Genomic DNA, 23,417 nt, shown 5'->3' with positions numbered 1-23,417 from the left:
TCATGGTAGCCAACAGGATAGGTATAGACCTTTGGATGCATACTGACTCTTTCATAGTTTGGCCTAACCTATGTTTCAGCCTTCCTTTCCATTTCCCCAAAACCACCCTAGGCTGTAGCTACTGAGAATAACATCCAGGACTCTGAATGTTCCATTCCTATGTGTTGGTACATGCTCTACCCTCTTCTGCTAAGTCCTTTCTCTTCCCCCTTCAATTCAATAAGACCCCACTGACTCTCTAGTGATTTATTAAACCAAGATTCAGCTGGGTTAGTCTAATTTTTCCCTGTGATTCGAGGAGTCTTAATGTCTCTTGTTTATCACCTGTATATTGTGTATCATTGTTTTTTCCGCATCTGATCTCTCAGGACAGACTGTAAAGGCTAGAATTATGATGAATCACCTTTGTATCCTAGATGTCTAGTATAGTACCTGTATGTAACTAAGTCTGCAGAAATACACAGTGAAGAATAAATAACCATTTCTAGTGCATTAATGTCTTTTGCTTATAAAGCACTTATATGCTCTTTGTATACAATAACCAACTGACTGAATACTGCAGGGGGACAGAAATGTAAGTTTAAAATGCAGAATAATAAGATGAAAATGTTACTGACATGAATGATGGATCTTTCTGAGTTTTAAATATGGACAATGTCCTCTTTATGTGGCTATACAGGTCATACCCCTGAAATTTAAATTATTTTTAGGAGGTGGAGTTGAAGGGAGTATGTGAGACCTGCTGACTTTTGCAAGCAAGCCATTCTCCAACTCTTTTTGGAATCTTTGGGGTTGTCACAGACCAGGAAGGGGGAAATTTTTGAGGTCCTATTTGTTTCTCTCTTTGGTCCATTGCTAAGGAGGGATGATAAACTGTGACAGAATTGCCATCCCCATCCAGATTCTTTTCCCTTTGGGTCTCTATGAAGAGGAACAAAACATTTCCTAAAAAGATTGAAGCACATTATCTTTCAGCCTTATCAAATACAGTTTCTCTGACAAAGTTCCATCTGTGTTCTGATGGATTACTGGTAGCAACTAATAGCATCAGCTCATCTATAAGATTAGGGAGCTTACACTAGGAAAGACACAAAACCAACAACCAAACAAACAGAAAAACTGATTTTCTGTGATTCATTAAAATGTTTTCATTTTAAGTTTTGATCTTCACTTGGTGTGGAATTCTCTTAGGAAGTAAAGATGAGCCGTTTTATTGTCTGGCAAAACATCTTTTTGATTTTGCCACCAAGTAGCCCCTAAAGAGAATACAGAATTTACAAACAAGGCTTCTGGCATGTTCTCCTATACTTCCCTGTCTTCTCACAGTTCCAAACACCTCTTAAAATAGCTTTGCAAGTGCCTTCCCAACATTCCCCAGGAGGACATCATGTTCCCAGTGTAAGTGACAGTGGTCTGGGAGCACATTCTATCACCTAATTGTGAATTTCTCTGGACTATGAAATGCTCAGTGTCTCAGAAAACACCACTTCCTCAACTCACCACCAATTGCTTCTCTCTCCACTTTCCCCTGATAAAAAACAAAGCAAAAAAGATAACAAAAAAAAAAAAGGCATTTCATTTTGAAAACATTTATGGCAAAGCTGAGTACATTTATGGTTATCAAGACTTTAGGATGAAGTAATCTGCTATTTGGAAGAAAAACACTTTGACAGAATTAGGAGAGATGACATCAAAATATGGCTTTCTAATTTGTCTTTTTTCCTTACTCTAAAGACACTGCACAGGCAATTTTTGCAAATTTGGCACTCGACATGACAACAGAGTTTTCTAATGACCTCAGGAACTAGGAAAACAAAAGATAGAAGCAGATTTTGATGTCGTTTTATAAAAGAGTTCATCCATCATTCTTTCTTCAGCTTTTGAAGTTGTCATACATCTCCAGGGAACAAACTCATCGTATAATTAGTTTTCAGTTATTCTTGATCATGTAAAGTTGCAAGATTATGCTTTTTAAAATACATTACTCCAAGTAGTTACTGCAATGATTAATGAAAACCCTAATCATTTACAGGCAATTCAGCAGGAAAAATGACTAGATTATATTTCCAAAACATCTAGAAAGCAAGAAAGTAGACGCTTTCAAGATTAAAGTAGCTTATTGAACCCGACTGATTCTCAGCAGGAACCCAAAGAATAACACAGTGGCCAACACATGTTCTGATAGGTTGGCGTCATTTCATACCCATCATTAAAGTTTTGACAATCACTTATGTTTGAATCCAGTCTTTTCAACAAAATCTTACCACTAAATTGTAAGATTCCTTTGAAAAACATCAGGGAAACAGGAGAGGAAAGGTGAAAAACAGAATCAAAAGTCCCACACAAACCAGAAAGAATAGCAAAGAATATTGATAGCCTCATATCTTTCTTAGAAGGAATAGAAGTCTAAGACTGAAAATAATCATGTGGTACCTTCCATAGGAGTAATCATTGTAGGGTGATGAAATTGACAATGGGTTGTCAAAACGGTCAGACTAAAAATCTTGTTTCTATCACTTCTGATCACTGTCACCCACATAATAAGCTACGACTATGTTTACCCTTAGTAAGTCTCCTTACTCTAAAATAAAGGCATCAGACTAGATGATGTTGGACACCCCACTAAATCTTTAAATCCATGAAGGTGAGGATATTAAAGGTAAACTAACAATGACACAATTGTCTCCAAACTGAATATACTTATCCACTACTTTGTACTGCCTGAAACTGTAGTACCCTTTGGGAGACACCAGAGGCTCAAGACAGGGAGAGATGCCAAAACCTTCTCTTTCTAAGCTCCCTAGAAGGTGGAGAAGATGAGTGGAAGATCCCTGCTGCTAAGGAGCTTAGGGCCACTGTAACTGTTAAGGCAGAAGTGGTGCTGTTAGGAGGGAACTCTAAGCCCTCCTAACAGATGAGAGAGTAAGAGAGTAGGTGAAAGTGGGCACCTAAGTGTAGTACCTCTCCTTCCCCTTTTGAGTGAGCCTAAGACTATATTGCCTGGCAAATTATCCAGAATGTTACTTAGTTTCATGAGGTATATTATTCTTCATCTTTTTTCATTTATCTTTTACATAAGGTCAAGTAAAAATAGAAAACTACTAAATCCATCCCTAATATGAGAAAAAACAGTCTGTTTAAATCATATGCAATGTTTAGCTGGCTACAATTTCTTTTAACATGTATGATATGCGTAAACAAGTCTGGTCTCTTTAAAAGTGCATGTGTTTGAGATTAATTAGATTCAGCTTAAACAAAATAATATTACCATATACCTATAAGCATGGCCTAGAGTAAATTTTGCTCAGGCTTAGATAAAATATTGGTTTTGAAAGTGGAAACATTTATCAGAAAGGAAGTTTTATTTTTAAAGAAAAATTTTACCTAGAAAGAGTTTCTTTGAGCTATTTCAGAAAAGAATAACTTGGTATTTTGAAACCAACAGAAGAAGCAGATTGGGATAGTAGGAAACTTGGAACTCTTAGCAGACTACTAGCATAAAATATCATTCAATAAATATTTATTGAGCTCTGCTATGTGCCAAGAATAGAGGCAGGCATCAAATTCAATGCTGAGAAGAAGGAAGGCGAGGAGGAGGGGAAAAGAAGAGAAACAAGAGGGAGAGGAGGAGGAGGGTGAAGAGGGGGAGAAAAAAGGGGAGGAGGAAGAAAGGAGGGAATACAAGTCCCGTCCTTATGGAGCAGGTTTCTTTTAATGAAACTGGAGAATAGCATAAGAATCTTGTATAAAGGAGTTGAATATAAGGTATGAGTGTAAGATAAAGAGTAGGTCCATGTGAAGAGGTTAAATTGTCAAGTTAAATAAGTGGGTTCCATTAGCTTCCATGTATAAAGCCGGTATCTAAATAGCTGGAGGGACTAGACCGATATTCAAACAGTATCAATTTTCCTAAAGGCAGAGGATAGAGAAAACACCTCAGAGGAGTACTAAGAACCTCTTAGGACTTCCCTTACTTCTCAAATAGGAACAAGAATACTCTGTCTGCTATTGGTAAAACAAAAAAGATTTATGGTGTTTCATTTAAAGATTATTTAGGGGTCAGTATGGTCTTGCATAAAATGGTCTTTCAACTAGGTTTTCAGTTTTTCAACTTAGCTTCAACATAGCCATGGCTGCTGAAGGTTGGAAGATGATGTGAGAAAGAGAAGTGGAAAGTAAACAGCCCTGTGATACTTTTTCCTCTCCTCTTCTTGAATTTACATGCTCAGAGAAATTGAAGAGTTGTCCAAACTTGGAAAACAAACCATTTAAATCTTTCAACAGAGAGAAGTTAAAGGTTTTTTTGTTGTCTGAATTTTAAAAATCCTGTAAAAGATATATTCACGGGAAAATAAAGACAGTTAAATAAAAACTGCAAGATGCTAAGAAAGTGCATCTTTTAAGATGCTAAGTACTCTTTTCTAAGTACTGAAATAGGGATATGGTGGATTAAAGGAAAATGAAAAAGAATTAAAATATTCAGAGCATGAGTTCTGTGATCACTTTTAGAAAGTTCTAGAGAGCTTAAGAATATGGAAATGTAATATTAGAGAAAATACAAAACAAGAATAAAACATTTTAAAAAATTCTCTAATCATCTTCAAGAAGCCTGGCAAAACATTTACTGATTTAATGAAAATCGCAAAGAAAAATGAATGCAATGGACTATCATTCAGTGCTAAAAAGAAAGGAACTATCAAGCCATGAAAAGACATGGAGGAGCCTTAAATGACTTGAATTTACACACCAAGTGAAAGAAAGTTATTACCAAGTGAAAGAATTCATTCTAAAAAAACTGTATGATTCCAATTACATGACAGTTCTTAAAGGCAAACTATAGTGACAGTAAAAGAATCAGTGGTTTTCAGGAGTTAAGGCAAAGAAAAAAATAGATGGAAGGGGCACAGAGGATTTTTAGGGCAGTGGAAATACTTTGTATGATGCTACATGCATACAATGGTGTCTACATACCGTTATACACTTGTCCAAATTCAGGGAATGCCCAACAACAAGCAGGAACCCTAATGTAAACTGTGGGCTCTGGTGATACTGATAGGTCAATGTAGTTCATCAATGGAAAGAAATGTATCATTCTGGTGGGGGACATTGATAGTGGAAAGGAGCAGGTGTGTATGGGGCCAGAAGGTATATGAAAACTATTCTTCTCAATTTTGCTGTGAAATTAAAACTGGCCTGATAAGTAAAGTCTATTTAAAAAAACTATTGCAGCAAGAAAAAAAAGAGTCTTTCAATAATTATATATAGTAACAGAAAAAAAGCTAATTGAATTTTAGATAACTGACTTCTTGGTATCAAATTTCATTTTCACATGTATTAGAAAAGTAAAGTAAGAACACTCAGGAGTTTGGGAGAATAATAATTTTAAAATGTAGTCAAATGTTTACTGCAAGTGAAATGAGTAAGTCTCAGGAATTTAATTAAAATATGCAAACCAAACAGAAATGATCTTTAGCAAATCTGACCAATATTTGGTTCAGGGATTTCAATGATCTGGATTCCCAAGTCTTAGGGAAAATACTGAATGAATTTATAGTCATCATCAATTATTTCTGAAAGTGCATCTCAGACACCAAGAGATGCCAAAATACAGGAACGGGGGCAATAGCTATTAAAGGAGAAGAGAGCAAGGCTGCCAATAATTGCCAATACTCTAGATTCCATGTCTACTAAAATAACGGAATTAAACCGTACCAGAAAATGTAACAAACCTTACGCACTAAGAAAAACTACAGAGAGGCAAGAGCAATTGTAGCTGAGGAATGGAAGTGCAAAAAAAAAAAAAAAAAAAAAAAAAAAAATCCAAGAGGAATGGACCACAGGAACTTGCATTGTGATGAAGAAGCTAGAATAAGCTGGTGAATAGCAAAGGGGAGTCATTTGACAACCTCGGTGTTTTTCCCATGAAAATGACCCCTGCGATTCAAATTGAATATTTCAATGATAGGAAAATCTCATTTTATTTGGTTCGAATATGAAAACTTAATAGAAAATAAAGATGGCCGCCTTTTTTCCCTAATGCTAGAAGATAAAAATTATTTGAGTTTTCAGTAAATTCTTACAGAGATAGAAGCCAAGGTATCTCCTTATAAATGAGAGAAATTTAAAGAGGAATGCTAAGGATGTGAATTTCCTGGAGAATGTGTTATGTAACTAACAAACTGCGTGGGAGAGGAGTAATTATCACTTTAATTAATTAGGGCCCTGTTACAGCTCCCTTGTGAAAGATAATCCTTGATTAAAAGTGTCAGTATGTAAAAATATTGACTGATATTGAAATGTAAGAGTGTAAAATTTCAATTAATTGTGAAAAAGAAATTAGCTGGTATTATCGGTTACCAATAGACAGTCATGATTGCCAGAAGATATGGGGGCATACAAATAAGTGATTAGTTAACAATGGACATGTAAACAGGAACAGAATTATTCCAAGCAGATTTATCCCTTAGGACATCTAGCCTCTTTGGCCTTTTGTTTGTGCATCTGCAATGTAGAAGTTAAGGTTAAGTAATGGCAATTGTTTTGCAGAGGAAGGAAAGAGATATTACATTATGAAATAGAAGGAGATCAAATAATGACATTTTACCAATATTTAATATTTTCCTAATCAACAGAAATGTTGCAACATATATATGTTATATAAGCATCAATAAATATTGTATGCCTTGGAAATTTCATACCTGAAAGCCTTGCTGAGACTTTTTCCACCTCTGTGCCTAGAAAGAGCTTCATAGTTATGAAGGCTCAAGCACTTTTAAATTCAAAGCCTATAAATTATACTAAGCCAGGAGGTTAGTTGCCAGGAGACAGATTCTAAACTTCACCTAAGACTGATTCCTTTACCATGAAGTCTGTTTTCATGACTTCATTTTCTGAACACTGACTAGAAGTGAGACTTCCTTCTATTTCGTTTTCTTCTCTCTCTCTTTTTCGTTATCAGAATTAGATGCCAAATAATATAGTGAGATATCCTCTGAAAGAATTTCTTGTGGTATAGTAAACCAAAACAAAAAACCATTAAAAACTGATCTTTGACCTTAGATGTGGGAATAATGCCGAAAGCCACATACTCATTCTTAGACCTAGAATAAGTTGTTTAGTGTCAATAAGCCTCGGTTTCAAGATTTAGAAAGAAAAAGGAATAAATTTATCACATAGATTGGGCATGAGGTATAGAAACAATACATGTAAAGAAATGGCATAGGTTCTAAAATTTGGTAAACACTCAAAAAACAGCAGCTGTCATCTCATGGTTTTTGTTGCCATTATTATTGTCACAGAAGAGTATCTCACCCCAAATTCTGAAATTTCCCCTAATATGGATATAACTAGTCGTGGAAAATATCCAGGCAGGCTTATTTTAAAGTAAAGCAAAACTGAGATTTCTTGTTTACTATTGAATGATACCCAGTTGCCAGAGAGAATAGAAATTAAACCTGTATCATCTACCCCTCCTCCTGCCTTCAGTACCTCCATCCAGCATAGCACAAAGAAAAATAAAGTCTTTATTATTTAGGCTTACATGTGAAGACATAACTGCCCCCTCCACTGATAAAATCTGATAGAAAAGTAATTTTGAGGATAAAGCAAGAAAACGGTAGGCATGTCTGGGAAACATGCTTTGGCCCTAGGGCTGCTCTTTATCTTCTCCCTAAAATGAAACCAAATGCCCTGATGCTCTCCAAAGAACACAATTAAGTAGAATTTTCTTATCACTTTCTATTTTCATGCTGGTTACGGTAGAAGCTCTTCCCTTTGTAACAGTGTCAAGCAAGGCAGAGTATTAGAAAGTCTTCATCTTGTTCAACAATGTAAAACAGGGTGCGAAATGTATTTTTTTCCTCTACCAATCAAATTATTCTGTTCTTATCTTTTATAGAAAGGAAGAAACCTTAGGCTTCAGGTAATTATTTAGCTCACAGTCACATTCCTCCTAAAGAGATCCTTGATAGTTAATTAAATAAGAAATAACAGGCTTGTTTTCCAACGTGATTCTGTCTTGTTCATTGGCTTGGCATGAATGAGGAGGTGAGGAATGGCTTATTTGCTTTATTCAAACAGAAGAATCATCAGCATGACTAAGAGTGAACAATAATATCAAGAAAGGTCATTATAACTTTCTTATTCCTAGAGGAGGTATTGTATCCGCCTGTTACTTGGGATCATCAGAGTACAACGACATTTTGCAACAATGACAGTGAAATGTATCAGCATTAACATTTAAGACAATTCTCTGGCTTTCTCTAACTCCTCCACTAGAGTTGAGAAAGAAGAGGAAGAAGTGCAGGTGCTTGATCCAGCTACATTAGTCATAATAATCTACATAGAACACCAGATAGAAGAATGCAGAGAGGAGCTCTGGAATCATGAAGATATATATGATCTGTGAAGATATTAAACTAATGAAAGGAATTTAAGAAGGAAAAAAAAAAAACAAGAAATAGAAAAGAAATCAAGTACTTATTTCTTAAATAGCTGAGACTGATTTAACTCCAAGGATATATTGTATGCAGATGGAACTGTGTCCCATCTAAACACACAGATATCTAGGTTTCCTCTACATTGAAAGATATGCTTCTTAATCTATAGCTGTCCTCCTGAATTGTTATTCATTGTTCACGCTAGAATTTGCCTAACAAATCAAAAAGTCTCTGGCTACAACAAAGCTCTCCGTCCCAGCCCTAATGGAAAATACATATGGTACTATTGGCAGTGACATTTGAGTTGTACATCCTATCTTTACGTTCTAATTCATCAATCTGTTATTTAAAATGTAGTCCTGTGTTTTCCCACCTCAGTATCATGGAAGGGGCTTGTTAAAAATCTAGATTCCTGGGCCTAACTCCCAGCCTGACTCAACATCTTTACAAGAGGAATAAAGTACATAATCCAACCTGTGAATTAATCTTTTTAAATGACTTCTTAGAAAATAGTAGTTATTTACATAATTCATAATCTTATTTAAAGCACTATACGTGATGACTATGAATATTGACTTTTGAAAAAGTGGGCCCAGTTCTGCCACGAGGTCAATATTCAAGGGTATTTAGGATTCTCAGCCTCAGAAAAGAGACGTCCTGCTTTTCTGAGCTCAATAAATACAGATAGCTTCAAAAGACTGCCTTGCTACCATAAATTTTGTTATGTATTTGCACTGATCTTAAAAATGTAGATCCTCAGTGTTATTGTTGCTGTTACTCATTGTCCGTGTGCTGGAAATTTGAACTTAAACTAGCACTTAGCCTCTGAAGTTGCCTACAGCTTCTTTAATACAATAAAATGGAGGGGTACTATGTATATCTGTCGGGTGGCACACTGTGCAATAAAATAGTAAAATTATTTTGAAAATAGAAAGTGATTTTAAAAATTCCACTTAACTGTGTTATTTGGCAACAACAGGGCATTTGGTTTCGTTTTAAAGAGAAGATAAAAATACAAATGTAAGTGTATATTGCCATCATTTATAAAATATGGCCTCTATTCTCACCTCAAATGTATCCCTAACAAGTTCTAGCTGTTACTCTACTACCAGCACCAGATAAAACCATCCAAGTTGCCTAGCATTTTTATAAGTTAACTCCTTTTGTAAATAATTTGTTTTTTAAAATAAAAATACCCATGACTTCACCTTCCAAAACACATTGCTATGAATAATAAGGGCCAAAAATGTCATTATTATTATATTGATTAGGCATATAAAAATAACAGGCATATACTGAGCACCTAGTGGGTGCCAGGTGAGGCACCTGCCTGTGAAAGATTAAATGAGATAGAGGATATAAAATATTCATTAAATTCATCATATTATATCATACCTTTTCATGAGTATTATTATTAGTTTGAGGAAGGACTAGATTATAAGTGTGAAGCTTATCATTACCTGTTGGTAATAATAATAAATTCCATGAAGAGGAGGCAGAGGAGGAGGAGAATAAAGGGGAAATAAATATATTGGCCAGTAGTTATTTAGCATGTACACCATACCAGTCATTACACTACACTATGTATATGTACACTCAGCTATGCATATGGATTCTCTCCTTGTGCAGTGGGAGGATGAAGAAATGCCTGGGACAAAGATGGTTGGCAAAACAGCTCTGATCAGCTATGGAAGCTCTCATGTGGATTTGATTTCAGGGTTTATCCTAGACAGTTGAGAAACACTGAAGAATTTTTAACAGGAGAATGACATGTTCAGATTTGCATTTTAGAAAGGTCACTTTGGCAGTGTGAGGAGTAGCTTGTACTAGAGAAAGACTGGAGAGTGGGAGGCCGGTTCGAAGCATGTGGCTCTGGTGATAGTTCATGTGAGAGGTGCGAAAGGTCTGAAGAGATGCCTGGATGGAAAGAGGGGGATGGATTCTGGGGAAGCCTCTCAGGAACAGATTTAACCTGGGGACTGATTAGAGGGCAGCAATGTAATTTGGATTGAGAAAGAAAGAAGATATGTTTATATCATATCAACCTCACTTCTAGTTTGCCGTGTATTTAGGGATTAATAAAAATGTGCAGCTTGAGATGATTATTCACACAATCATGTAAGTAAGAGTAAAACTTCTGCGTTTCTCATCTAACAAATATCTCCACTCTGTTTTTCTTTCTCACGTGTGTGTGTGTATATATACCTGTATATATTATGCATATGTGTATGTGTGTATATATGTATATGTGTATATATATGCATATGTATACATATATACATACACACACACATTATGCATGTGTGTGTATGTGTGTATATATATATCCAGCAAGAAAAATGTTTCCATTCTAAAGATAGAAGACTTCCATTTAGAAGTCTTAAAGACTTAAATGTACAAAAGATTCTGACTATCCTCCCAGGGATATCTCAGTGGCATCTCTTTGTCTTCCATAAGAACATTTTCATAACAATGTTAAACATGTAAGGGTATAAATATCCTTCCCACCCCTTTGCCATAACTGTATACATAGTAAACAACATTTGACATGCCCAGACAACAAATGTATTCTACTAATCTCTTTGCTTAAAAACATATTAATTCAAAGTCCTTCTTGCTTAGGTCCAGTTGAATTTTTGATTGAAATTGAAATTCTCCCTAAGCTTTTAAAAGGATTTCCTTGTCCTATCCAATCCAATGTGCTTCCAGTTATTGAACACCAGAGGGCATCATTCAGTGAAAGCTTGGATTTGGGAGGGAAGAGGGGAGAGAGAGAGGGGCAGAGAGAGAGGCAGGGGGCATGGGGGAAGACAGAGAGAGACAAAGAGAGAGAGAGACAGAGACAGGACGAATTCCATTACTAACGAAAGAAACTGACAAAACCGAGTTTTTAGTGTGTACCCTTATCTACCATGAAACATTACCATGGTAACAGCACCAGTTAAGATGATTGTATATTTAGGTCATAGTATAAAAGAAGGAGCTAGAACATGTGAAGAAAAAAAGGAGAAATAAATAAAGTAAGACAAAGATATATAAAGAGTGGAAAGAGGCAAACCAACTGGAACCTACCTCATTCTTTGCTAATAGCAGTTTACAAAGTAACATTATACTTTTCAAAGTACATGTGGATAATAAATACTAATTAAAATTAAATGGAGCCATTGAAATTCAGAATCCTAAGTGCCAACAATCTTATAGAAAAAGAGAACTCATTTAGCATGAAAAAAATGAAGAGACAACTAGTCTGGGATTGGGATTTGTGTGTTCTTATGCAGTTCTTGGTTAGCTGTGTCACCTTGAAAAAGTCTCTTGATCTGCTTCCTATCATGAGCTCAGCTGAATGGTATCAAGCTTATCTTTTATCACTTTGCATCAGACAAAAGAACTTCTGTTTAGTAATGTCTTAGTATTGCTGAGAGGTGAAAATGGCATCTGCCAAAATTTTGGTGCCCTTGTTTACCTCTGCCAGAGGCAATCACTGACTAAACAAAATAAGCATGTGCCAACTAAGAACCTACTCAGCTCTGCATCTTCTTTGCTTGAGGTTTAGGGGATCTAACAAAAACATACAAAGTTGAATTAACAAGATGAGGAGAACATCATTGAACTTCTGAATGCCACACTTTTGTTTTCCCCAAACACAGGGAAAACAAGTGCCACAGCTATTTATAGAGAGCCAATCGGCACACTATAAGAACTAAGACTGTGGAGTCCAACAAGCTTGTGTTTGAATTCAGGGGCTGCAACTTACTAGCTGTATCATCTTGGCTCATTATCAGACCCCTCTGAATGCTGGTTTCTTCCTGTGGAAAATAACATCTACTACACAGGATTGTTGCAGTGATAAAATGAGAAAATTGATTGCTGTATTAACTCATTCAACAAAGATCTAATATGTTTCTTAGGTATGCCTGGCTGTATTTTAAGTCAGAGTCTAAAGCAACTGACAAAACAGAAAATATCATATGGGAAAATGCTTAAAATAACGCCAAGGACTTAGAACACACTCAGCAAAAATACCTGTCTAAGAAAGGTGACTTGCATCTCTTTCCCCACACACCACCTCCACCACATAGGCAAGGTGAGCTGTGGGATATGCAATCAGTACACTTATGCCATTTATCTTAAATGAGAGAAGTCCTGACGCCTGCTCAATGAACCAAAGGTGGGCAGAATGGGTACAGGAAACAAAAGCCAGTTGTTAGTAGTCACAAGGTGGACATTGGTGGTATTCGATAGTCTATTGAGAACCATGCCACAGAGAGTGCATGTCATAAAATCTCAAGCAAGTCAAATATAAGTTTAAATAAGGAAAACAGTTCTTCAAGAGAACTGTGTGGCAAAATATTTCTGTCAGCCTCTATCCTATTGAGTAAAGTGGGAAAAGTTTAAGGCAGGATTGAAAATGGTGTCTGGGTGGTCATGTGAAGATAATAGAAGGGGTTCGCTCATATATGCATATTCTAAACAAAGGCTGACATCAGTGAATGGAGGTTGAATCCAGCACAATTATTGATATACCCACAGATTCTTGCCCTCATTTGTCTCTGTCCCATTCCCTCTTCATTTCCCTTTTATTCTAATTTCTCCTCTTCTCCCTCTTTTGTCCTTGCTTTAAATTTACTTATTGTTGCGGGTCAGAGAGACATATGACTCCTAATTAGCCAGCCTAGCTTCCACAGAAGACAGGTCATTCATGCTTTTTGTGCCTTCCCTACCTGCCAGCAGACTGGGACTGTTGTTTTCTTTGGACTTCTGAAACCACCCATTCCTATTGGCCCTGGGAATGGCTGCTCTGGAATTGGAATTGGAATTGGAATTTGAAAATTGTCCAGTAAAGACACATCCGGATGCTTGACTACATGGACTTTCTGGGCAATGAAGGGGATAGGGTCAAATTTAGAGCAATATAGTTTTTGTTTGTTTTTTAACATGAAGACAACAGTCTCAGCCTCCCAAAATTGAGGGACTGTGGGAACTCACTCCAAAGGGACTTTTACTGGTATTTGACCTGCTAGTTCTTTCCACATCTGTCTCTGAAGTTAGTTGAGAGTTGAAAACATGCCCTTTGGGTTCCCTTTTACTGGAACTATGACAGTATTCAAATATACCTATTTGCTCACTCCAATTCGCCTCCAGGCACCCTCAAGCACTCTTCTACAAACAAACATGCCCCTTTATTTTATAGGAAAATGAAGCATCTTTCAGGCAGTCTGGCTCTGGGAATTTGGAGTCCCAAAACTTTCCCCCATTCTCATCCCACCTCATTCACAGAACTTTATTTTAAAATGGTAAACAAATTTGACTGCAGTTCTCACCTATTTTTAGGGTCAGCTTACATTTTTTAAGTTTTAATTGGCGTTATTGTCTAGCCCAGGAAAGCAAATAGAGTCAATAGGAAGTTGCTTATCTATTGTATTGCTGCAACTAGAACACATTATTGATAATAGTAATAACAATAACAATTCACCTGGCATTAATTTATTACTTCTGAGTCCTCAGCTGCCAAGCCTGCAAAGCTGGGACACTGTTGGCACAAAATTCTTCCATTGGTTTGACAAGTCTCAAAAATCCACTTTCTGAACTGCAGCCGACTACAGTTCCCAGCTTAAAATTGTCTCGTGGCCAAATCAACTGTTTTTACTTCTGTGATCATCAGTGCCTTTATTATTACCTCCCCAACAATGGCACAGGTATGCCTGTTTGTGGCCTGTGTTTAAAGATATCATCATCTCTATTTTTTTCTTATCAATGAAAATGCATATATTTCCTATCATATGGTTCCACATTTTTACCAATTGCTCACAAATTGCAATGCGCGGCCTTTGCCGCACAATCCCGAGTTCATTACTCTGGAGTTTATTAAAAGCTTCATTTTGAGAGCCCTCTCAATCGGAAACAGCAGGATTGTCAGAAGCGAAGAGAAGCGCTGGCGCATCCCAGCACCAGGCATCGAACTTCCCTGGGCAGGATGGAGAAAAGCTGCCGCCCGCGGGTGGGCTGCTGGCGGGGACGCCCAGCGGCGGGCGGGGCGGGGCCAGACGGGGGCGGTCTGCAGCGCTGCAGCCCCAGGAGCCCTCAGGGTTCCTCAAGCCCGGCCAGTTTTCCCCAGAGCCTCCCATCCCTCGTGCCTAACCCAATTCCAGTTTTCAGAAGGGCCTTTAGGGTTGTCCCAAGGTTTCTCTCTGGAGTCTAGGTTGACTCCCCTCTCCACCCTCTGAGCCCTGCTTGGGCCATGGCCATCAACCTGGCGGTGGCTGCAGGCGCCGGGAGCTGTGGAGCAGGGGCTGCACGCCAGAGCTCTGGAGGGTGTGTGGCAGAGCGTGGGGACTGGTCGTTGTGTGCTTGTGTCGCTGGCTGCGTGTACTAGGGGAAGGGCAAATCACACGGCTGCCACATACCCACTGCCACCCAGCGCTAAGAAAAGAGCAGGAAAAACAAAAAACAAAAAAGAAAAGAAGAAAGGGAAATAGAAAGTCAATGTGGGGGATTCCGGAACTTGAGGAGTGGGAGGCGCCGCATTCTTCTTGGCTCGCGGCGCCGGGGCTGGAAGACTTGGAGCCCTGGGTGGCCGCCGTCACAGACGTGCTGTGGCGGTGAACTGACCTAAGGATGCGGGAGGGCGGTCTGGGTGAAATGTCCACCGACAGTTCTGCTGGCTTTACGTGTTTACCTTCAATTCTCTGTTCTCCTCCAGCCTCTCTGCCCCTGGCGACCCTCCCTGCTGGTATTTCCGTTATATGCAATAGGCTTGACATCATCGCCAGGGACTGGCGGGTCGGTGGACTCTGCCTGGGACAATTCTGTGCCTCAGGGCAACCTCGAGGTCGGCGATGAGCAGGAAGATAGAGAAAGGGATGCGGGTGCTGGAGGCGGACGGAGGCAAAGGGTGTGCCGCCGTGTGTGTTCATAATTATGGGGAATTTTCACCTCTCCCAGAGGAGTCTCTACTTACCCCGTGAGGGGCCCCAGGGGCGCCCGGCAGCGCGCATAGGTGGAATTTCTGCGCTTCTACCGGTACCAGGCATGGACCTCACCTGTCCGGGTCCGAGAGCTACAAGTTAGCGGCGATTGCCTGGGACCTCAGGTGCGGACTGCAAGGGACATTCTTGGGGGGAGGGGGGAGGCGTGCAGCGGTCCCCAGTCTACGACCCCGGGGACTACCGGGGCGGTTCAGGACCCGTTGTGAGTTAGGTGGCGAAGCCCAGGCACAGTCTGGTACCTCATGAGCTTTGGGCTGAGACCTTGTGCCCTAGCCACGGCGGACAGTCTAGCTCCTGCGAGGGGCTAAAATAGAATGGGATTGCAGAATGCTTCCCTCTCCTTTGTCTTGGGACCCTTTCCCCCATTCTTATTGCTTCTCCTCCTTGGCCATGACCCGGAGACCGCAATGGGAAACCTCTCCAGCGCCCGAGGGCTGCTTCGAAAGCGGAGCCGGGGGACAGCCTGGAGCCCAGGCGACCCGGGCCTCCAACCCGCACGCACAGAAGACGCGCTCAGACCCCAGCAGGAAGGAACCCGAGGGGCGGGAGGGACGAAGCTCTCCTTGTCTTGTCCATGGCCGCATCTGGAGTGGGTGGCGGGAGGGGGGCGGCAACAGTAGAGGGAATGGGGGGCTGGAATAGGGAACGATGCCGGGACAGCGCGGCTCCGAGGCTGCTTTCGCCACATTCGGCTGGACTCAGTGGCTCTCGGAATCGTAGGGGTACCCCGCCCCGCGCTGTGCCTCATTTGCCCCTTCCTTCCATACCCGCCATCACTGCCCCCAATCCTCCAAGCCCCAGGATCCAAAGTTTCCGTTTGAGAATCTGCACGTGGGGAGGACCTCCCTCCAATTCCCCCAAGCCCCGACCCCTGAGCGTCCGGTTTGGGGTGATATGAAGGGAGAGACCCCTGGTGCCAGGGTCCTCGGAGTGGGTAAGCGGAGAGCTGCACAGCGCGGGGCCCTTACCTGTCGCTGGTTTCGCTCCAGTTGCCTCCCGGGCTGCGAGGTGGTGGAGGCTTGAAGGAGCGAGGAGCCCTTTGAGGGTTCAGGGCCGATCCGCCCGGGCTGGAGCTGCGCACCGCTTAGAGTCCGAGGCCAGCCGCCGGTTCTCTTTCTCCCTTGATCTTGCAAAAGAAAAGGAAAAGATTAGTTGATGCCGAGACACTGGAGGGGTGGGGCGGGAGAGGCGGGAGAGGCGGGAGAGAACCGACCCAAAGGCTCTGGCGAGAGCTGCGGGGCTGGCGCGCTTGCAGGCAGAGTCACGCACCCTACACTCGTCTCAGCCACTTGGCTAGTCTGTGACCTGTTCGTGGTTTAGACTGGAGTTAAATTGACGCTGCCCCCGCCCTCCACGCCAAACCACTAAAGGAGAAGCAAACAAGACTTTCAAACCTGGCTTTCACGAAGAGCCTGGAGACCAAAATAGAACGGAGACCTGGATGCCTCGGCGAGCTGGGCTGGATTCATTTCTTCACCAAAGTGTTTGGGGAAGTAGGAATTAGTTTTGGGGAGGCAATACCTATTCCGGTATCTCGGCGATTTCCTGGTGAAATCTACGATTTCCAGGCTCTGGCCAACCGGCAGCCTGGAGCGTGTGAGTGTGTGTGTGTGTGTGCGCCCGCGCGCGCTCCCTAGGTCTTTGCGCCGGGGCGCCTTTAGTACAGCAGGAGAGCGTGTCTGTATTCGTGCGTGTGTGTTCGATTAGCTGCAATGGACGGACAGTTTCTGGAGAGAACATTTACAATTTTCTTTCAGTACGACAGGATTAGTTGCTGTTGAAGGCTCTCCCCCAATGAAATCTTCTGTGCTCTCTGATTTGGCGGTTCTTCTGAGCAAATATGACAGCCTTTTCTCCAGGCTCTTTTTTGCTCCTCTCCATTTCCATCCCCAGAGCCCAGCTCTCCATCTGCAATTTCTACATCAGAACCACCCCCAACCCCGAGTCCCTTCCCTGCAAGTGTGTGAGTGCTACAAAGGTGACATGGCATATTGGGAAGAACGCAGTATTGCCTTTTGATTGTCGGAGATACTTAAGCTCAGTTTATCCAGGTGGGAAAATGTTAGACTAAATCCCCTATGCTTTGTAAATATATGATTGTACTGAACTATTCACATATTGTTTATTTCTTTGGAGCATTGACAAATGTATTCGAAGGAGAAGTAATTTTTTTTCTCTTATTTTAAACATGAGGCAGTGACCATGTTTTCTTCACCTAATGGGCAGTAGACTACAGAATACACACACACACACAAACACACACACAAATATATATACAGAATATATATATATATATGTACACACACATACACACAGAATATATATATATATGTTTGATGCTTCAGGGAATTTGTGATCTCCATGAAAAAAAATTAGGATGCAAACTTTATGTGTTCAGACCTGCCTTTGATGTTTATTCCTTTATTTTAATGAGAAATTTATTCCAATAATTGTATCCATTAATTTTTAGATACTAACCTAATTTGACAAAAGTACAATGATAGGATTCTAAAGTGTAGCTGAGGCCAAAACTTGCTTTTGTAAAGGCATATGTATATGTGACTATAACATCGATATATTATATATTACATAGGCTTTATTTTCTCTCATCCAACTTCAATCAAATAAAGAGCAAGAAGTGGAAACTTTAAATTGAATAGCCCAGAATTGGACACATCACTTTTTGGGTCACAGGGATAGCCAAAGAGCAAGTTAAAGGTACATTGATATAATATAATATAGTCAATTAAATTGTTAAGTTCTTGATGTCCAGGGCTTTGCTAGGTATTAAAGGGCATCCAGAATAGCAAAACCCACCGCTCCTGTGTTTTTATAAGCTTCTATTCCTATTGACAAGAAAAGACACTTCATATGAAACATCTATATAACAGTTGACAATCCAATGATTAATTTTATAGCAATGTAAATTTATTGATAAATGGAAATGCTGTAGCTAAAAGTTTCCGCCCTTTTTGTTAACTCATAGCTATCACCAAGCAGGACCTGACACAAAGTTGATTTTGCTTGACTGAAGTCATCCTAAAATACAGCATTACAATACTGTGTCTCTGCCTTCAACCTCCATACTCACATCCCACCATCACTGGGTGATTATAAGATACCTGTGAGAAAATCACAACAGCCCTGCTAAGTCTTGTTCTCGTCCTCTCCCAGCATTTGTTCCACTACATTAAATATCTGATTTTGTCATTTCTCCTGTCTTAGACACTCTTTTCAGAATGAATTCACATTTTCCTTTTTTACTCCATTATTTCTGTCTACTGAGCCTCCATAAACCCATGAAGCTGCTTGAGTCTTTTGGAACACACACAGACACATACCCATGAAAGCGAAAAAGTGAGGAGAAATAGATCCCTGACCAGCAACAGACAGGAAAACCCAGTGATTTGTTACTCTTTTGTTCCTTTACATCATTAAGAACACTAAGCCCTCTTTTACTAATAAAACTACACATTCCGAATTAAGCAACAAAATAAATAACCAATGAAAGCAAATGAATGTTTTTCTTAAACCTCAATAAAACAGAATCTGTGGGTGACTGAAGTGCTATATTTAATAGAAGTCAGTACACTTAAGGTCTTTTGGAGAGGAGCTGCACAGGGAAGCATCATTTTTAGCAAACAGTCATCAATTATGTCCATTTTCTTTTTCTAGGTCATCACTTAGAACACATCTTTATATAGACTTGTAACTCTGCCATTCACTGTGATTTTGGAGAAATTGTTTAACTTTTCTTTGCCTCAGCTTCTTAAACCATAAAATGGGTATAATATACATGTGGGGGTTGGTAGGAGGGATAATAGAAGTAATTCATGTGAAATTCTTTAAAGAGCACGTGGCACGTAGCAAATTAGCTATAAATATAACACTGTCGGTCAAGACTGAAAGATACAGGTTGTTGGGTCACACCTGTGACCTACTGAAGCAGAGTATTACGGAATGATTCTTGACAATGCAAACCATAATGCTCATCAACATCATATAATTAACATGGTAAACATAATCCATCAGCACTCTGACCCCAGGGAACTCAATTCTTTTCTTCTTCTAGTTTCTGTTTTGATACAAGAAATGATCAAGTGTATTCTGAGTGTTTTATTTTCATCTCTTATGCCAGTTCATTTTCTGAGGAAAAAAAGAAAGAATACTCCCCCACCCAAGGAATAGCATTTACATGATTAGTAACTCTTGGTGTGGAACATTTTCATTTGTTTGTTTTTCATGAGACAGTCACTCCATCGCCCAGGCCGGAGTGCAGTAGCATGATTTTGGGCTCACTGCAACCTCTGCCTCCCGGGTTCAAGCAATTCTACTGCCTCAGCCTCCCAAGTAGCTGGGATTACAGGCACCTGCCACTGCGCCCGGCTGTTTTTGTATTTTTTGTAGATGCAGGGTTTCACCATGTTGGTCATGCTGGTCTCCAACTCCTGACCTCAAGTGATCAGCCTTCCTTGGCCTCCTAAAGTGCTGGGGTTATAGACATGAGCCACTGCACCAGCCAGTGTGGAACATTTTCAAAACTGTTTTTTAAATACTTTGTAAAATGCATCTATGAGATTTTTTTTAAATCTACATTCCTATTTTCCACCTCAAAGAACTCTAATAAATTAATAATTTCTACTTATTAAGCCAAACTTCATTACCTACAACTTCATGATGCTAGTTTCAGACACACACTGAAGAGCTCTTAATGCCTGTAAAGGGTGACTTTCAATCTTTGACAAAGCTTGTGTTTGAATAAGATTATAAATAAGGTCACCACTAATGTGAGAAGAAGGGGAACCACAGGTCTCATTCCTGGGAATGTGGTGCATATTTATCATGCCACATTGATTTCACTGCAGCAATAATTAGGCTTCAGTAATTAGATGCACAAATCAGCACTCTCTCATCATAAGTGGATTAAGAGGGTGACAAGTTCAACTCCAGTGATTTCCCATCAGGTATGGCGGTCATAATATTTTAAAATTTTTTTTCTATTTTCAAGGAACCAAGAAAATGAAGGTGAGGGCTTTGCCTGTATTGGGAAAATGAGCCAAGAGCAGATCTTGCCGTGTCCTTCATCTTCTACTCACACAGACTGTTTAAGAGTTGAATAAGAGAAGCACAGTATTCATTAGTAGGAGCTTTGGAAAAGGTGGGCTGATTTCTGATGGATGCCAAAGGAACCTTTCTTTTCCTTGACCTCAGTTTGAAATGTAACAATCCTGGGTTAAAAGTAGATCTCCACTAAACAACAATCACTACTTACAATGGGATCTTCAGTTGTCTCTTTCTGTTTTGAAATCTTAATAATAGTTTCATAATATACACATTATTCTTCCTAGAATTATTTATTTTTTCCTACAGACCTTCTCAGAGAGTAATTTAAAAGCTTCTATTCTTGAGCTTAAAAAGATGATCTCTTTTCATTCTAGAAAATCCTGAGCTTTTCTTTTTCAGACCCTGCAATTGAAGTTTTCATATACAAATAGGACTGATTCTGAGGGATAATGTTTAGTGACAGTGTGACAAACAATGCTTTGTTATTTTTTTCTTTTTCATGAAGTTTGGCATCACAGATGTTTTCAACTCTTTTCTCTCATAGCAGTGATAGTGTTACCCAATGACTGAAAACATTTACTGCTGCTGAGTATAAAATATTTAAAATACAGAGCTCTTTTGCAGACAGAGACTATGAAGAAGGGAGAAAAAGCAGAGATGGGAGGGGCAGTGCACCACCCTGCAAAATGCTAAACAGCTGCAATTTTGATAAATCAGTGCTAAGAATACAGAAGGAAAAGGTCACATGGGATGCTTATTTCCTTAGAGAAGCATTTAGTGTATGTGTTACCTCCTATTAGGAGGTAAGCTGAGTGCTGCTTCAGAAGTGAACCTCTATGACAGGGTGAACTTGAAAGTTTCAACAACAACTACCTCAGTGTATATTTTAACAAACAGCCTAAATTTCCCCTTTTTACAGGCAAAGTTAAATCCTGGAATCTCAGATGAAGATAAGATTCTAGCAAATTCAAAGTGAAAGTCTTATGACACTCTTCTATATGCATGAGGTCTCAGATTATTTGAATCAGTAACTTTTCATGCAGGGAAGAGTCATCTAGGAATACTTAAAATCTTTTGAGTCTGTAGAGAAACCTGCACTTACTCATGGGAATTCACATAATTTCTCAGATCATACAACATACCAATTTCTTAAGCTAACTAAAGGGAAAAGCTGGAAATGCTAACATATTCTAAAGAAATAAATCCTGGATGCCATCACAACGTTGGACAACTTCCTGATTAAATTTGACCTACCTCTATTTCTTGAGAGTGACTGGAATAATTGTGATGCAAAAGCAGCATGTTGCTAAGTAAGACTTAACTGAGTGTGTTTGATACTGTAATATCACTTCATATAGATCTTTTCACTTTAAAAACACACTCCCCTAGCAGTGTGTCCAAGGAAGCATACTCTAAACCATTCTGTGATTTACTGTGCCTAAGACAAATCCTGTCTTTTCTTCATTATTTCACCAGCAAAGTGATGGGGTGTTAGGCTTAAGGACCTCATTTACAAAATCTCATGGGCAGTATTTCATAAATCCCTGCAGAAAGGAATGAGGCAAGGTCCTAGGCAAAGTTACTGTGTGTGTTCCATTCCTACAAGGCTTTTATTGGCAAATGTTTTTCTAGAAATTGAATTGGTTTTTGAAAGGATGTCCAATAAGCATGTGTTATTTGCAATCACTGAATGTCTTCAATAACAAGCACTCTGAATCTACCCTGAGAGGTCCAGAGGTGACACAAGGTTCTCCCCTTTTATTATGACAGAATATGGAGTAGACAGTTTCTCTCACTTGATAGCAAATCCTGGACAAATTTATTTCTTGAGCAAGTCTCACATAAGCAAACTGCCCATGCTTTGCCTTCCTTCTACTGTATTGTAAGTTTCAGTGGGTCCTCGTGAGAATGCTAGATTTCATCTCTGAGAATTCTGTTTCTCAGCAGCCTACCACAGACCAGATTTGAAGCATCAGGATTTGTTCAGCAAATATTTATATATCATTCAATATTCTCTTAGATATTAGGATTAAGTCTACAAAAACAAGGAAGCTTTCCTGTCCTCCACAAGCTAAAGATGCAGTTGGAGAGAACAAATATAAAAAATATATATTATTATTAGCCATCTCCAATAAAATCTGTGCTGTCATAACCTATGGGAGATTCAGGAAAGAGCCTTGACTCTTCATCAGGGAACTAATTCCAGAGGTGGATTATAGCTGAGTTACACTGGAATTTGGAAGCTATGCAAAGTTTAATCTGTGGGTAAAATACTCTGGATGATGAAGCAATACGTACAATATTTAAGACAATCACCAGGAAATTACTGCTAAAACTGAAGACATCTATTAATGACCAACCAGCAAAATGCTGGCCCCATGCTTTATAGTATCTAGGGTAGGAAAAAGAATCCAAAAATTATTGAATATTATGTCTAGTTTCCGAAGTTAATTGATGGAGAAACCTAGGAAAGGTAATAACACTCGCACACACTCTTTGTCCAGAGTGCTATGTTCTAGGATGTACTTCCAATCTCCCAATTTCTCTGTGGCTATTTATTTATTTATTTATTTATTCTTTTTGCTTTTGTGTTTTGGAAGCAATTAAGCTGACTGCGAACTTACTTAGCAATGTGTGTCTCTGGCACATGGTCATTTCTGTAATTTCTTGAGAAGAAAACTCTTGGCTGTGGCTGTTACAGCTTATTCTAATTACATAATGGCATTGGGATAGGGATAATGTAACTAAGAACTGGAATGCAGTTGCTGTTCACAGAATTGACTGAAAGGAATAAAAACCCATTTTGAGCTGTTGTATATACCTTCAGCTTGCAGAATAATACTAGGCTTATCTCTGGGAATGTTCTCTCGGGTTTCTTTGCATCATGCCCCAGAGCTGGTCCATAGTGATAAGTGAGAGAATGGGAAAT

At 39.5% G+C, this 23,417-nt stretch overlaps 1 protein-coding gene across 7 annotated transcripts in view; it reads right to left on the bottom strand.

Annotated features, from left to right (window-relative positions):
• Positions 1-17,178, bottom strand: part of CHRM2 (cholinergic receptor muscarinic 2) — a 150,981-nt gene extending 133,803 nt beyond the window's left edge. For 2 of the 7 annotated variants that reach the window (XM_023190061.1, XM_023190064.1), the window contains exons 1-2: positions 16,819-17,178; positions 16,393-16,550 (exon numbers count right to left, since the gene is read on the bottom strand). The gene's annotated coding sequence lies outside the window, so the exon portion shown is untranslated. Of the gene's footprint in view, positions 1-16,392; positions 16,566-16,637; positions 16,727-16,818 lie in introns of those variants that run through there. The other 5 variants (XM_023190063.2, XM_023190065.1, XM_023190062.2 and 2 more) reach the window with 3 other exon arrangements.
• Positions 17,179-23,417: the final 6,239 nt, after the last annotated feature.

Source organism: Piliocolobus tephrosceles, chromosome 8, assembly GCF_002776525.5.
Source record: "Piliocolobus tephrosceles isolate RC106 chromosome 8, ASM277652v3, whole genome shotgun sequence".
NCBI classification, from domain to species: domain Eukaryota; kingdom Metazoa; phylum Chordata; class Mammalia; order Primates; family Cercopithecidae; genus Piliocolobus; species Piliocolobus tephrosceles.
The sequence above is the reverse complement of the archived record's forward strand: the minus strand, read 5'-3'. Positions and strand labels throughout refer to the sequence as shown.